This window comes from Carassius auratus, unplaced genomic scaffold (genome assembly GCF_003368295.1).
Source record: "Carassius auratus strain Wakin unplaced genomic scaffold, ASM336829v1 scaf_tig00012744, whole genome shotgun sequence".
Lineage (NCBI taxonomy): Eukaryota > Metazoa > Chordata > Actinopteri > Cypriniformes > Cyprinidae > Carassius > Carassius auratus.
Window position 1 is genome coordinate 112,161 of NW_020524323.1, and position 14,671 is coordinate 126,831.

Consider the following 14,671-nt stretch of genomic DNA (forward strand, 5'->3'; position numbering starts at 1 on the left):
ATCGTTACTAAAATATGAGTACTTCCAACGTAAAAGTGGTATATTACACGTATATTATTTATGTATAATACAGTTATATCCCATTCGGTCCTATTATTCAAAAATAAAGGTTACATTTATGTCTGATTTATTATTTTAAAAAAATCATATTCAGGCACGTGTGACTACAGTTTTAACTAAAACTAAAATCATGAAGAAGTACTTTTCCTTACTTCTTATTTTCATTTAAGTACCTCAATAAATAGACAACAACAAAAAGTCATTTTATTAAATAAATTAATAAAAACTGAGTAGACATTTTAAAAACTAATAAAATTGACAAAAAAACACTACAAAATATCAAAAACTAGTAAAATTTAAACAAAACTGAAAATTAAAAAAATAAAAGTTAACTATAAAAACTATAAAAGTATTGATGATACTTAAAATGCACTGCTATATCGTTTTTAGAAACATATTAAATAGCCGCTAAATATATTTTAAGTGTAATAAATTGTCAGTGCAGGATTATGAATTTTAGACAAGTCAAAATTGGACCTCATAATGAAAGTGATTGGATTTATTTAGACTATTTTTAGATTTTCCAAACAACATAATGAAAACAAAATGACATTGAACAAAATAATATTCAGACAGACTTTTAAAGCACAACTAAACTAAAAATAATTTTTTTCATAAAACAAGAAAGCACCTAGACATTTTTGTGAAGCATTTAATGTATACATATTTACAACTGAACTGTAAAAAGCACATTGTTAGTACACAACTTCAAAGAAACCTAGCTAGAAACTAGCAAATAGTTTCAATCCAAACCCCAGCATATCCCACATCTATTACGCAAATTCATGTATGGAAATCTGTGCTGTACAATATGTATATTTTTCAGATGCAAAAAAAAAAAAAAAAAAAAAAAAATGACAATAAAGATGTCAAGAGTCAGCAAATATTTTGTTTCAGATCCTAAATATGCTTGAATCCATGATTCGTTTACTCCCTTGTGCACAAGGCTTTTGTGTGTCTCAAAACTAATATAAAACGACTTTGTCAAATAAAAAATAAAAAAACACCGTACATTCTTGCTTTTCTTAAGGCTGATGTTGATTTGAGGTCAGTCTGGTCCTCCCGTGAGCTTGTGGAAGAGTTCTTCACGTAATGTCTCATTTTGGTCTTTTGAGCGCGTGGAAAGGAAAATGTAGCCTCCGATATACTCGTGAACCACTTTGCAATCACAGCTCTGGCAGGAGAATGCAATTGAAATGCTCTGGTCAAACTCAATGGTCACCTGTAAGAGCAATAACACACTCAGAAATTAAATGCACTTAACCACGCAACAATCCTAAACACACACACACACACACACAAAATCTCCTCTGTACTTCTCTTATCTAGCTGGTTTCTGGCATTGTGCAAAGCATCTGCTAAATGCATAAATATTCACACCAGCCTATTATTCACCTGTTTGATCTCCCAGTTGACATTCCATTGTTTTATGTTGGAGAACCTCCAGGTGGTCACCGGCAAACCAGTTGACATATCGATGCGGATCAGCTTGTTGTAGGAGATACCCAAGAGCTCATCTTTCTTGCTTCCTCTGAATCTGTGACACAAAGTGAAAGAGATTTGAGTCATATTTGTTTTAATCATATTGAAGAGATCAAAAACCAAAGACTTAGAAGGATGAAGGATGTTCCTAAGCGATACCAATCACAAATCAGTCTGTCGTTCAGCAAAACTGTCTGACACAATGCTTTTTATTAAAAAAATAAATAAACGATAACTTGTTATTCAGAATGTGTTACTAGTAGTTATTATAAAGTTTGTTCAGACCTTTAAATGGAACAACAGCACACTATTAAATCTTAATGTCTCAAAACAATACAAATGCACTTAGATATTTTAATATGAGTATAATGCAAACATATTAACATCCAAAAAATTCAACGTGAAAAAAAAATTATAATTACATTTCATGTTCTCAAAAACCATATTAATTCTCAGAAGGATGCTCCTGAGTGAAACCAGGCACAAATTAATCTGTTGTTCAGCAGAACTGTTTGACAATATGGCAAATTTTGTCTAACTTATAATTAAAAGCTCATATTTAGCATATGTTTGAATGTCTACATTCCTTTTGAAGCTCCATAAATTGTCAGCGCTTGATTATAACTTTGACAAAAAGTCAAAATAAGACTCATTTTTAAATTCTTCAGAACATACTCAAAGAAAACAAAATCAGACAAAAAAAAGCTTCAAATGGAACAACAACACTCTATAAACCCTTGTGCTGTGCTGAAAGTTCTTTACCTCATTTGATGTTCCCAGTCAAAAATGACCAGCTTTTCAAAAATTTTACAAATTTCACATTATGATATAAAATCACCAAATGTTGTATTCAATATTTTGTCAATTTAGCAGAGTTTGTTTATTTATTTATTTATTTATTGCAATGATTTATCATAGGGCGCATTAATCTGATCTTATGCGCCTCAGTTTTTGAGTGAAAAGGCATTATTTGCAAATATTTTTGCCAATGTTCAGGCAAACACATGTGAGCAAAGTTATACCACATGTGAGCAAAGTCAGTAAATTTTAATCCAATGCAATAACATTAACTAGCATTTTCAGGAAGAAGAATAAAGAATATCCTCTCTGGGTCAAAATGACCAGAACATAACAAGAATTATTATAATCCATATTTCAGAAAATAAACCAAGTGCACCTAAACATTTTTTAAAACATAAATAATAAAAAGCACTTTGTTAGTCCACAGCTTCAAAGAAACTCATATTTTATGGTTGAGCTCAAAAACCTTAATCAGGCTTAAAAAAGTTCTAGGAACAAAATGAATCTGAAATTACCTGACAATATAGTATTTGATGCCAAATTCGGGCAGGGACTGCCATGCTTGGATAAAACGCATTTTGGCCTCCATGAGGGAAAGTTGGGAAATATTGTGAAGGGCCTCCAAGATTCGTGTGGTCAGCTGAAATGAGAAGAATAAATAGGACTTTTTTCCCTTGTAGCAAAGAAATTGCAAAACAGATCTCAGATATCAAATGATGGATCCAGTTCAAGCCAAATCTTGTCCTTTCTGTGTGTGTCGAGATTGTAATATCACCTGTTTGGTCTTGTACTTCTTTGCATACCGTGGAGAAACGAAGCACTCGGCATTCATCTCCATGGACTCTACGTCAGGCGCTGCCTGGCCAGGAGGAGGCGCTAGACTTTTCATCTGCAGGAAGGACTGGATGTTCTTCACCTCGGTGCGGTATGAGCTGTAGGCCATCGTCTTTCCTTTGGAGGCCAACATACAAGCAGCTTTCCACTTGGCATACTGCATTTCCTGTTTTCAGGAGACGTTTATTTTAAGCAAAAGAAACAAATGAATGCATGCGCCTCAGTTTGATTGATCATGAAGCTTCTGATTATAATTGTCAAGCTTGGCGGAAACAACAGTCAGAAAAAACATCAAATGAAACATCTTAAGACAAACTATATATATATATATATATATATATATATATAAATTGAAAAAAAAAATCTAGATCTGTTTTATGTTCCTTATAATTTGTAACATCAAATTCAGAAATTTTTATTATTTTTTGTGTTATTTCAAACTCCAATCTAAGCAAAAATATGCAATTGGGTGCAGATGCTGATATTTATCTGAATTTTTATACCAGTATAACAACTGACATTAAATGCATATAAAAATCAGTCACTATATCTTCAAAGAATATGTTTTAATATTACATTTAAATGCTTGTTTTATGATCAAAAACTCCTTCATTTTAATTGTTGTTAATTGGTGCAAAACATATAAAGCAATGCAATAACACTGATGACTGACATATTAACAACTGAACATTCCTCAGAAGCCTGTCAAATCATTTTTGAAACTCATATTTTATTCTGAAAAAGGCTTTATGGATAATCAAGTAACTTAAGTTTCTTAAAACCAGAAAATAATTATCTTAAAATATTTATAACAATATAAAAGTTTATTTTACAATTAATATTCAAGATTTCACAGCAAAAAACACACATGCACAACAATCTGCATAAAACATAAATATAAACTCACATTGTCGCAGCGAATATAAACCTCGTTCATTCCATCAGCCGTTGGGAGTAACAGCTTGAGGCCGAACTTCTTCTCAGTGACGTTGACATCGGGAATGACCTCACATCCTGTACAATATATGATGTGATATATCATTCTGCTGCATTGGCTGTATTCAAATGTATAATCTTTCTCAGTTTGGCTGCTCACCTCGTAGATGGAGTTGCTCAATGGGTTCTTTATTCGCTGACTCTTTGTTTTTGAAGTAAGAAATAGTGGTGTCTCTAAAAACAAACCAGTATTCCTTATACGGCTTTAACGTCAACCGCTTAGGCCTGTAAAGCAAAGAAATGAAAATTTAAGTAAACTATGCACTGTATAGTCTGTCTTACTGCAGACTGCAAATGTCACTGAACATGATGGACAAAAAAAGTAGATGGAACTAAAGTTTATGCTCTCATCCAGTATGCATCAAATTAACATGGTAATATCATCTGTATCATAGTTCTGTCATAACAATACTTTGCAGTAAGGGTTGCGTCTGTTGAACTTTGAATGCTTACAGCAATTTTGTATCAGCCATGATTGTCTGAGAGTTTTGAATAATGACTTTTTACACAACAGTTTTCTCAAATACAATTTTTTTTTTAGCTTATTTGAGAACTATTTTATAAAATAGTTTATAAACTACTTTTCAACAGATTATTAATCAACAACATCAAGCATCATTTTAAAAGAAAAAAATATTTATTTTTTTCTTGAGCAATTTTGATAATCTTAAACTCACCTAAACAATTTAAGTGTATCTTCCAGCTTCGGGATGTCAGTTATATCTTCCTGAAAAAGTTCAAGAAAAAGTTCAGCAATATTCTTTTTGTTATTTTTGAAAGAATTATGCTATGCTCCCCAAGTATGCATTAGTTTGAACAAAAATACAGTACAAACAGTAATATTGTGAAATATTATTACATTAACTGTCACATGTTTTAAGTGTCACATGATCCTTCAGAAATCACTTTCCAATATCTGCTGCTTAATATTTTTTAGGAAATCTGAACTCTTTTATTAATATTATTATTATTATTATTATTATTATTATTATTGTTATTATTATTGTTTTATGAATTAAAAGTAAAAAAACAGCATTTATTTGAAGTATAAATGTCTCTACTGTCTACTGTACTTTTGTTCAATATTACACATTCTTGATTATTAATTTCTTACAGTAGTAATCTTACTGACTGCAAACCTTTCGACAATAGTGTCTAAACTAGCTTTAATTTCAGCCAGATTGATTATCGATGTAATAAACAGGATGCTACAGAGTAATCTAAAATCAGTCTCTCGTTGTTACTTTTGAAATTAGTGCACAATCATTTGTCGAAACAGCAGATGCATCCCAAAAGCAGGCTGGATATCAATTAAATGCAAGTACCATTGGAAAGCAGACATGTTCATAAAAATATCTAATCATCATTTCATAAAATCACCAAGATCTTATCAGCGTTTCGTCCTTCCAGGGTGAATTCTAAGTTTGAGAGCGCAGCCTCGACTTCATCAATCTCTGGTTCGCTGGAACTGGTCAGTGGCTCCGTTGATAAGGTCAATTTACAGATGTGATACTAGAGAAGATGCAAGTATTTTACAACTGACATGACATGCCAATTTAGATGCATTACAATAAAACAGTCAATGGCAAAAATACAAATTTCACCTTTCAATTTTAATATATGGGTAAACATAATTATGAAGGTGCTCATTAAATAAGTAGATTACAAACTTTATTATACTGTATGCTAACCTCACAAACCTAACCCATTGTGGTTTTCAGTGCAATTACATTAACACTGCTTGAGAGGCAGAATGTAATTAATGATTTAGTAGCAAATAATGTGGAAAATAAAACAAAAATCCTAAAATATCTGTGCAATGCATAGTTCTGTAATCTGAGAGGTAGTCTGTGAAATACTCGGCCTGTTCTCTTGTGGATTTGTTCTAGATCTGCAGACACACGCTCACATGAAGTCCTCACTAGGTTTGGTTTGGTTTATTAGTACCATGTTCACCTATACATTACCTCGATGTGTTATTGAATGCTATCTTATTTTAGCTGTGGAATGTCATATCCTTTGTCCTCAAAGTAATTTATATCATAGCTTCAGGTGAGAAAGTACAGTACTAAAGAATTTGCCATAATTCAACACCTTAGCAATGTAATGCAACCAAATACTATGACACATTAAAGCATACCTGTAGGATGAGCTAGTCAGGAATACAGTTAACTAAAAATATAAAGCACAGATGCATCTATAAACAAAATAAAGTTAGCTGGCCAGGTAACATTTCTAATTTTCGTTTACCGTATTTTCCAGACCATAAGTCGCACTTTTTTTCATAGTTTGGCTGGTCCTGCGACTTATAGTCAGGTGCGACTTATTTATAAAAATTAATTTGACATGAACCGAGAGAAATGAACTAAGAGAAAACATTACCATCTCCAGCCGCGAGAGGGCGGTAATGTTTTCTATTGGTTCTTGGTTCTAAATAAATGCGACTTATAGTCCAGTGCAACTTATATATGTTTTTTCCCTCATCATGACGTATTTTTGGACTGATGCGACTTATACTCAGGTGCGACTTATAGTCCGAAAAATACGGTAGTTAACTTGATGTACTGAAGAAACTAAAACGTAAACTAAGAGTGAAAAAAAATTATTAATGACAAAACAAAATTATTAAAACTTTAAATAAAATCAAAATAGAGAATATTTTAAAAAGCAGTTCGAAATATTAAATAAAAACTATAGTACGTATTATCTCAAAATAACACAGGAGCCAATGACTGTCTGAATACTTCTCTTGCTTTCTGGAGCTCTGAATTAAATGAATGAACGGAAAATCAAGGAATAAGTTCAGTTTATGTTGTGAAGAGGCATCCCGTACCTGCAGGGATGCAAACATGAGCATCTCTTCTTCAGTGCAGTCGATCTCCTCCAGCAGTATGGCCCATCTGGCCTGTTCATACAACTGTGTGATTCTCACAGCATCATACTATGAGAAGAAGAAAAAAGGCATGCTAATTTAGACATATCGGGGCCATCTAATGAATTTAAAAACATAATGTGGTATGTAGGAATAGTTGATTTCTCACCTTTGGGTCGAGGTCGAAGAAGCAGTGGTACTTGAATCGCAGCAGGAGTCTGTCGTTTTCCTGAATTTCCTGTTCCATAAGTGAGCGAGAGGAATCCAGCCACCTGAAGAGCAATGTCTCAGTTAAAATACACAAACACAGTGACTGAAACGCATCTGATGAATAAAAACAGAAATATATATAACCAATAAACCACCAAATGCTGTGTGCTACAGTGGTTTTACCATAGTAAATAGACATTTTTGGGAATGAGGTGATATAGCTTGTATAAAACTGTAGAGCAATATGCTAAAACATTTATTCAATAAATTAAATATTGTATATACTCTCAATAGAGGTAAAAAGCTGTCACCGGAGCAGTACCCTAAAGTACAAAAGCTAAAAGGTACGTCTTTGTACCTTAATTATTAGTACCTTAAAATTATGTATTAGTTACTAAAGTGTACTCATTAGTTACCTTTTGAAGGGACAGTGCCCCAGTTACTGTTATGTAAAAAAAAATGTTTTTTCTTTTTTTGAGTGTTTATTTAAAAATAGTAACATAGTCTGCTAGCTCTGCAAACTATGTCAACAATGTAACAATCAGAGATGTAACAATACAAATAGTGTAACTGGTCACAGCTGTGTGGCTATTGTAATGGTTTTAAATGGTTTCGAATGAATGTCCAGTCAGATTTGAGAAACAAATCTACCAGTGTTAGAATCTGAAATCTGAATATAAGATCTATTAAAACAATCATATGCTTCCTCTAATCTTTCTGATGTCTTTGATTGATCTTTCCTTCACTGATTCTCTCAACATTTCACTTTTATATTATCTGATACTTCCTGTTAAGACTAGAACTGTACTTTCCACTCACACTTCTCCCTGGTTTACCACTGAACTTTGTATCCTTATGAGCTCTGGTTGACGGCTTGAGCATCTCTAGAGAAAAACTAACCTCATTGTTCATCACCAAGCCTTTCTTGAACATCTCGAAAATTACAAATCTGCTTTACACTTAAAGTGTTATAGTTTGTCTCTGCCATGATTAATAAAGCCAGTACCAGGCCTTCAACACAGTAAATAAACTTACCAAACCCACACCTCATGATGCTGTAGGTGTAAATGAATTCTGCTGCTCCTTTCTAATTTATCATTCAGCAAGGCTTTTCAAACAACGCTATCAATTTTAGCTTTGAGCCTAATCTTTCTGGTCATTCCCTGTCCTGCTTTTCTCTTACCAATCCGTCTTCTGTCTCTGAGCTTATTTCAAAATCCAATTCTTCTTCCTGTCGACTTGACCCAGCTCCTACTTCTCTTTTGAAACTGTGTCATTCAGTCATCTCTGCACCTATCTCTCATTTCATAAAGGCTTCTCATGTCACTGCTTCTTTTCCTCAGTCACTTAAAATCGCTGCAGTTACCCCAGTTCTCAAAAAACACAATCTCAATCTTACAGTTTTTCATTCAGTTATCATCCAATTTCAAACTTACCATTTATTGCTAAATTATTGGAGAGTGCTGTAGCTTCCTATTTTCAGTCTTTCCTAGTTGCAAATAACTTCTTTGACCCATTTCAGTCTGGCTTCCATTCACAACATAGTACTGAAACTGCCTTGTAAAAGTAGCGAACGATTTATTACTTGCATGCGACACTGGCTCTCTGTTGTTACTTCTGTTACTTGACCTTAGCTCTGCCTTCGATTCTATGTGGGTATATCTGGTACTGCTCTTTCCTGGCTCTCCTCACTCCCGTGTGACAGACAGTTTTACATTTCGGTTTGGGATTTTAGATCCCCTACTGCCCCCCTGAAACAAGGTGTTCCCCAGGGTTCCGTTCTTGGGCCTTTGTTGTTTGTTATTTATATTTTACCATTGGGTCAGATACAACGGCGTGATGGCTTTAGCCATAATTTTAATGCTGATTACATTCAAATTTTCACGTAATGAAGGCCTTCCCTATCAACCCAAATCGACAAAATTTCTGTTTGCGTGCAGGATATAAAAACATGGCTTAACTTTAATTTTCTGAAACTTAAATGGATAAAACTGAGATCATCATTATTAGTACCCCATCACTTACCATCAATGTTCCCGCTGACTTTCCTTGCAATATCACTGGCAGTCTAATTGCTCCATTTAGTATCATTAGAAACCTCTGTGTAATGTTTGACTCGTCTCTTTCGTTTCAGTCTCATATTAAAGCTGCGGTAGGGAACTTTTGATGCTCTAGCGGTTAATAAACAGAACTGCTTGCGTCTTGCGGAAGAACATCGTAGCCGGAACTACTTCTCTCTGTTTATGTCTATGAAGAATCACAAAGGTACTGGGTTACTCCGCCGCGGTACCCCCCGAAGCAATCTAAAATAGTCCAAATATAAACACTTATTATAGGTGCACCATAGTGATTCAGGACAAGCCAAAAACACGGTTTGGAAAATGGATTCATGGTGTACTCGCTTATAAATTTTTCTTCATTTTGAACACAAACAAAGTTACGGACCGCAGCTCTGATTGGTTGTTTCTTACCGGGAGCGGTACATAACTGCAAATGGCAATAGGACACTGGGAGGAGCCAGAGGAGCTTGATTTTTTTCACAGATTATCTATCTCATATTCTACTGTCAGGACATAATGACAGGTTTAATAAATATGTAAAAAATATTTTTTTACAAAGGTTCCCTACAGCACCTTTAACTCTTTCTCTAAATCAGCATTCTTTAATTTACGTTGAATTGTCCAGCTCTGTCCTTTCATTAGTGCTATGATGCAGAAACTCTGATTCATGCTTTTGACTACTGTAAATCCTTTTTCATTGACTTACCAGTTATGTTATATCTTTCAATTCATAAATAAAATATAATTATTAAAATTAATATTAAAATAATTTATGCTGTTATTTTAATTTGTAATAAAATATCACAATATTACTGTTTTTACTGTATTTCTGTGGTCAAATAAATGCAGCTTTGGTGAGTTAAGAGACTTCTTTTGAAAAACTTTGAATGGTAGTCTTATTTTGTCTTTCCTTTCTTACCCAGCATTAATGGCTGCTTTATCTTCCAGGGTAAGAGGCTTGTAGAGTTTGGCCAGTTCCTCTGGTGGAAGGTTGGGTTGGCAGGTCATCAGAGTATTCTCTCCGAACCAAAGACTGGTGGAAGATGCAGGTGACCCGCTGTCCGGGTCATAGGTCGGCAGTCATAGTTTTACTGTACAGACTCAGGGCTCCTGTACAAAGCATGAATATAAACTTGTAAACTATTGTTTAAGACTTATATGTTTATCTGAACAGTTGCTTCTTTTATATGAAATGTATTAAATGAAGTGGAAGCCTATATGCATAATGCGTTTGTGACTTTTTCTAGTCTTAAAGCTGCGGTAGGTAACTTTTGACGCTCTAGCGGTTAATAAACAGAACTACTTGATTTTTCACAGATTATCTATCTCATATTCTACTGTCAGGACATAATGACAGGTTTAACAAATATGTAAAAAATATATTTTTACAAAAGTTACATACTGCAGCTTTAAATTTAAAGTGAACTTCATTTTCAACAATTTTTTTTTTTTTTTAAGAAAAATAATGTAAAGTTAGTGTAAGAAAGTACATTTATTTGAATGCATAAATATATATATTTTGTTTGTTAATTGGTTATGATTAAATGTTTCATAGTTAAAAATCACAAAAATATATTCAAGGCATCTTCAAAAACAGCAATAAATACCTCCTGCCATGTCCATGTTTATTATGTCATCAAAAGCTGATTCTGTGCCCTTGTCTTTTTTCTTTTTCTTCCTTGGATCATCTGGGTGGTTTCAGTAAAGAAAGTTCTTCTGAACTTCTGATGTCTGTCAACAGAGATGGAAAACATGCAAAGTTTAGTAAAGATTCATGAGCAGAAATAAATTATGAAATATTTCTTTGCATTTTTTCCACATGTAAAAACTAAATAATTAGTATTTTAAAAAATTCCAAAAAATATTAATAAATCCATGAATATATTTTTAAAAATTCAGAAAATATTCTAACCATTTTTTAATTAAAAATGTATGTATTAAGTATTAAATGAATATGTGATCCCAAATTTATGCATTAGAAATATTAATGACAATTCTTGTTTATAATGACAGTGTCTATGGGAGATGTTGTATCTAAATTGCACAAAATGACAAATTTGTATTACATCTATCTACAATTACAATACTTTTATGTTACAAAAATATTATATTAATAAAAATGAATAAGATAACAAATATTTTCCTCTGCACTTGCACTTACTGAGTGCTTTGCAGATCTCAGCCACGGCTTTAAAAGACCACACAAGAGAAGCTAACAGGGAGTCTGATGGTCTTCATGTTGGGCAGCTGGATGCAGAGGGGTTTGTGTTGTGGAGTGTAGCGCAGGTCAGCGTCTGCCTGGACTCCATACTTATCCAGAGTCCAGTGAGTCTTCAGCAGCCAGCAGTTCTTCTTCTCCCACCAGATGGCATGATCAGACCAGTCCTGAGGAGCTCCTGGAAACACAGACAACCACAAAAAGTACTGTGAGAACATGAGCCTGAGACAATTCACACACATGCACAAATATAGAGTGTGTGTCATTCAATCCCACAAAACAATTCTACAGTGAAACTGATTTTTGAGACCTAACAAGGAGCAGGCCATCAATTGCACTCTTTTTTTCAAATATATAGTATTTTTATATTAATATATTTACTTTATCACACCACCTACAAAAACCATACGGTTTATCACATTTATTTATTTTAAATAAAAAGTTTGAAGTGGATTTATCTGAGTACTCACTGAGTTTATATGGAAAAGTTATTTTACTGTAAAGACCTAAAACACCAATTTCATTTGGTTTAAACAGTTCCAGTATTTATAATTTAATTTAATTGCAAGTATTGTTGTTGTTAACTAACCTATTAAAATAAATGTTGAAATAAAAATTTCACAGATTTATTTCAAAATAAATAAATAAGCTGAATGAAACAAAACAACTAAAAGCTTTTAAAAATTAGGCAATGCCTTGGCAACTAACTGTTGAAGAAATACATTAACAAAAGAATAACAAATATCAAAAAATTGAAATAAAATAAAATGGCAAAAGCACATGAACATGAACTAAATCCTAAAGTAAAGCTAAATTAATAAAAAACTTACACTGGAAAAAGGCAAATAATTCCATAAAAATGATTTAAACTGAAATATAAAAAAGCGGTTCCAAATATTTGACTCTGAACAACTGCTTTATATGTGAAGTTAAAGAGGTTATATTAAAGAGGTGAACTGGAATGAATTTATGTGGAGTGTTTTAATGTGTAGTTAAACTGCATGACGTTACACCTGAATAAATGAGTTCAAACCAGTCATCCCTGAGTAACACAAACATGTCTGATGACATCCCAATTCCATATAAACTTTCATGCTTCCTCTTTTACTCACATTTTCTTCATCCTTCCGTAGTAATCATCAGACTGACTCACTCCTGTAATTACCTACTAAAGAAATTTTCTCTACTGCTGTCTCTACTATAATACACCTATTAAACCAAATGAATGGCTACAGCCAATAAAATACCTTCATGGCAAACCACAATATTTAGTAATTAGGTCATCTGATGAGTCTGTAGAAGAAACCAGGATGTTTTGCTAATGTTTCCCAGGCTGACACAGTCACACAGTGAACTTCAGACCCTACGTCTGCAAACAACACCTGAGTCAAAGAACAATAGCTCTGAGCACAAGCCATGCACGAGGCACACATGAGCGCACCTGAGCATTTCCACCAGTGATTACACTCTAGAACTACACTGGGATTTTAGCTTTCACCTAGCAAACAAAGATGTGTTCTAAGAACGTTATTCTAATGTTTCCATTAAGTTCTGAAAATGTTATGTCTCTAAAAATTCAAAGTATTTCTTTTCTTGGTTATAAAATGTTAAGGGAACATTTCATTCTATTGGTTTGCAAACATTATGGGAATGTTACTTTTGAATGTTCTATGAACATTCTGATTAAGTAACATTTAAAAAATGTTAGACAAATAAATATTTTAGAAGAAAAACATTCCATGAACAATGTATAAATAATGTTTTCTTTTTGTATGCTAACATTTTTGATAACATTATCAAAGACCATATAACTAACAATTTTGCTGAATAAGAACATTACTGATTAAAAGTTTGTTCATAACTTTTAGAGAACGTTGTGAGATTTGTTAGCCAAAGGTCTAACTAACTGTTCTTTTGATTTTGTCTTATAAAACCTTACTTTGAAGAGCTTTTGATGTGCTCCTAATGACGCTGTGCTTTTTTTCAGAATTAAAATTCCTGAATTCGTTTTCAACTAGGAAACAGAATTTGCAACAAAAATTGCAATAAAAAAAGAATGCTGTAAGTATATTATTAATAAACATAATTTTTATTATGAATTACCATTAAGTGTTTTCTTACACACAACATTTGAAGTAATTGCAGAAACATTCAATTATGAATAATAAATGTTTGAAATGCCACCTGTAAGTTTATTTCATTTACATATATATTTAACAAATTAATACTATAGAAAACACTTAATTTCCCAGAATTCTTTAAATTACTCAAAATATAGTATAGTTAGTAGATTTAAATTACTAAATACTTTTCTAAAGTAATATGTTATATACAATTATATATTTATGTCATAAATTATCTGTAAGCTGAAAAGTATGATTCACTTTGATACAATTTTCACTTAAAATTTGCTAGTAAATTTCAGAAATAATAATAAAAAGCACTGAAGTAAATGATGCAGGAAAAATTTAGAAATATTTCTTTACAGTGTATGGCTAAATTGAATGCTTCAAATATTTGTTACTTGTTTTGATACTTAACTCAGAAGGCAAAGAAATAATAAAATAAATAATATGAACAAATTTTTTGACACAAAACTGTAAATCAAACTACTCCGACGTGTGCCTAACTTATGAGAAAATTCAACTTCCTGACATTGTGATTCAACATCCCTTGTGATTATTCAAATTTACACTCATGAAATGAAAGCTTTTGATTTTTAAATTCACAGTGTGAACTGGTTCTTCAACACAGAACTCTGTAAATTACTTACTGATCTTCTCCACGAGTTTGAGCATGAGACCTCCGATGTGAAGATCCCCTTTGACCCGCAGTTTAAACTTCATGCCTTCATCTCCCTCACGCTGGTCCACCTGGACGCTGAGATCCCAGGAGTTGTGCCCGTACCCAGCAGCAGTAGCCATGACTCTGCCTGAAATCAAACTACAGACAAACATAACAGTTACTTTTGTTGCATAAACTTTATAATATTTTGTAATAAGAATTAGTCTGACCAATTACAGTGTATAGTGGTTATTCAAGGTATAGTACACCTTCTGATTAGACCAATCTACGTTTTTATGTAACTTACTTGAAAAAGTTATGTCCAGTCTTACAGAAAAAAAGAAAAAAAAAACA

General features: G+C 32.8%; 1 pseudogene; it reads right to left on the reverse strand.

Annotated features, from left to right (window-relative positions):
* Window positions 1–535: 535 nt before the first annotated feature.
* Window positions 536–14,472, reverse strand: LOC113073667 (fermitin family homolog 1-like; annotated as a pseudogene).
* Window positions 14,473–14,671: the final 199 nt, after the last annotated feature.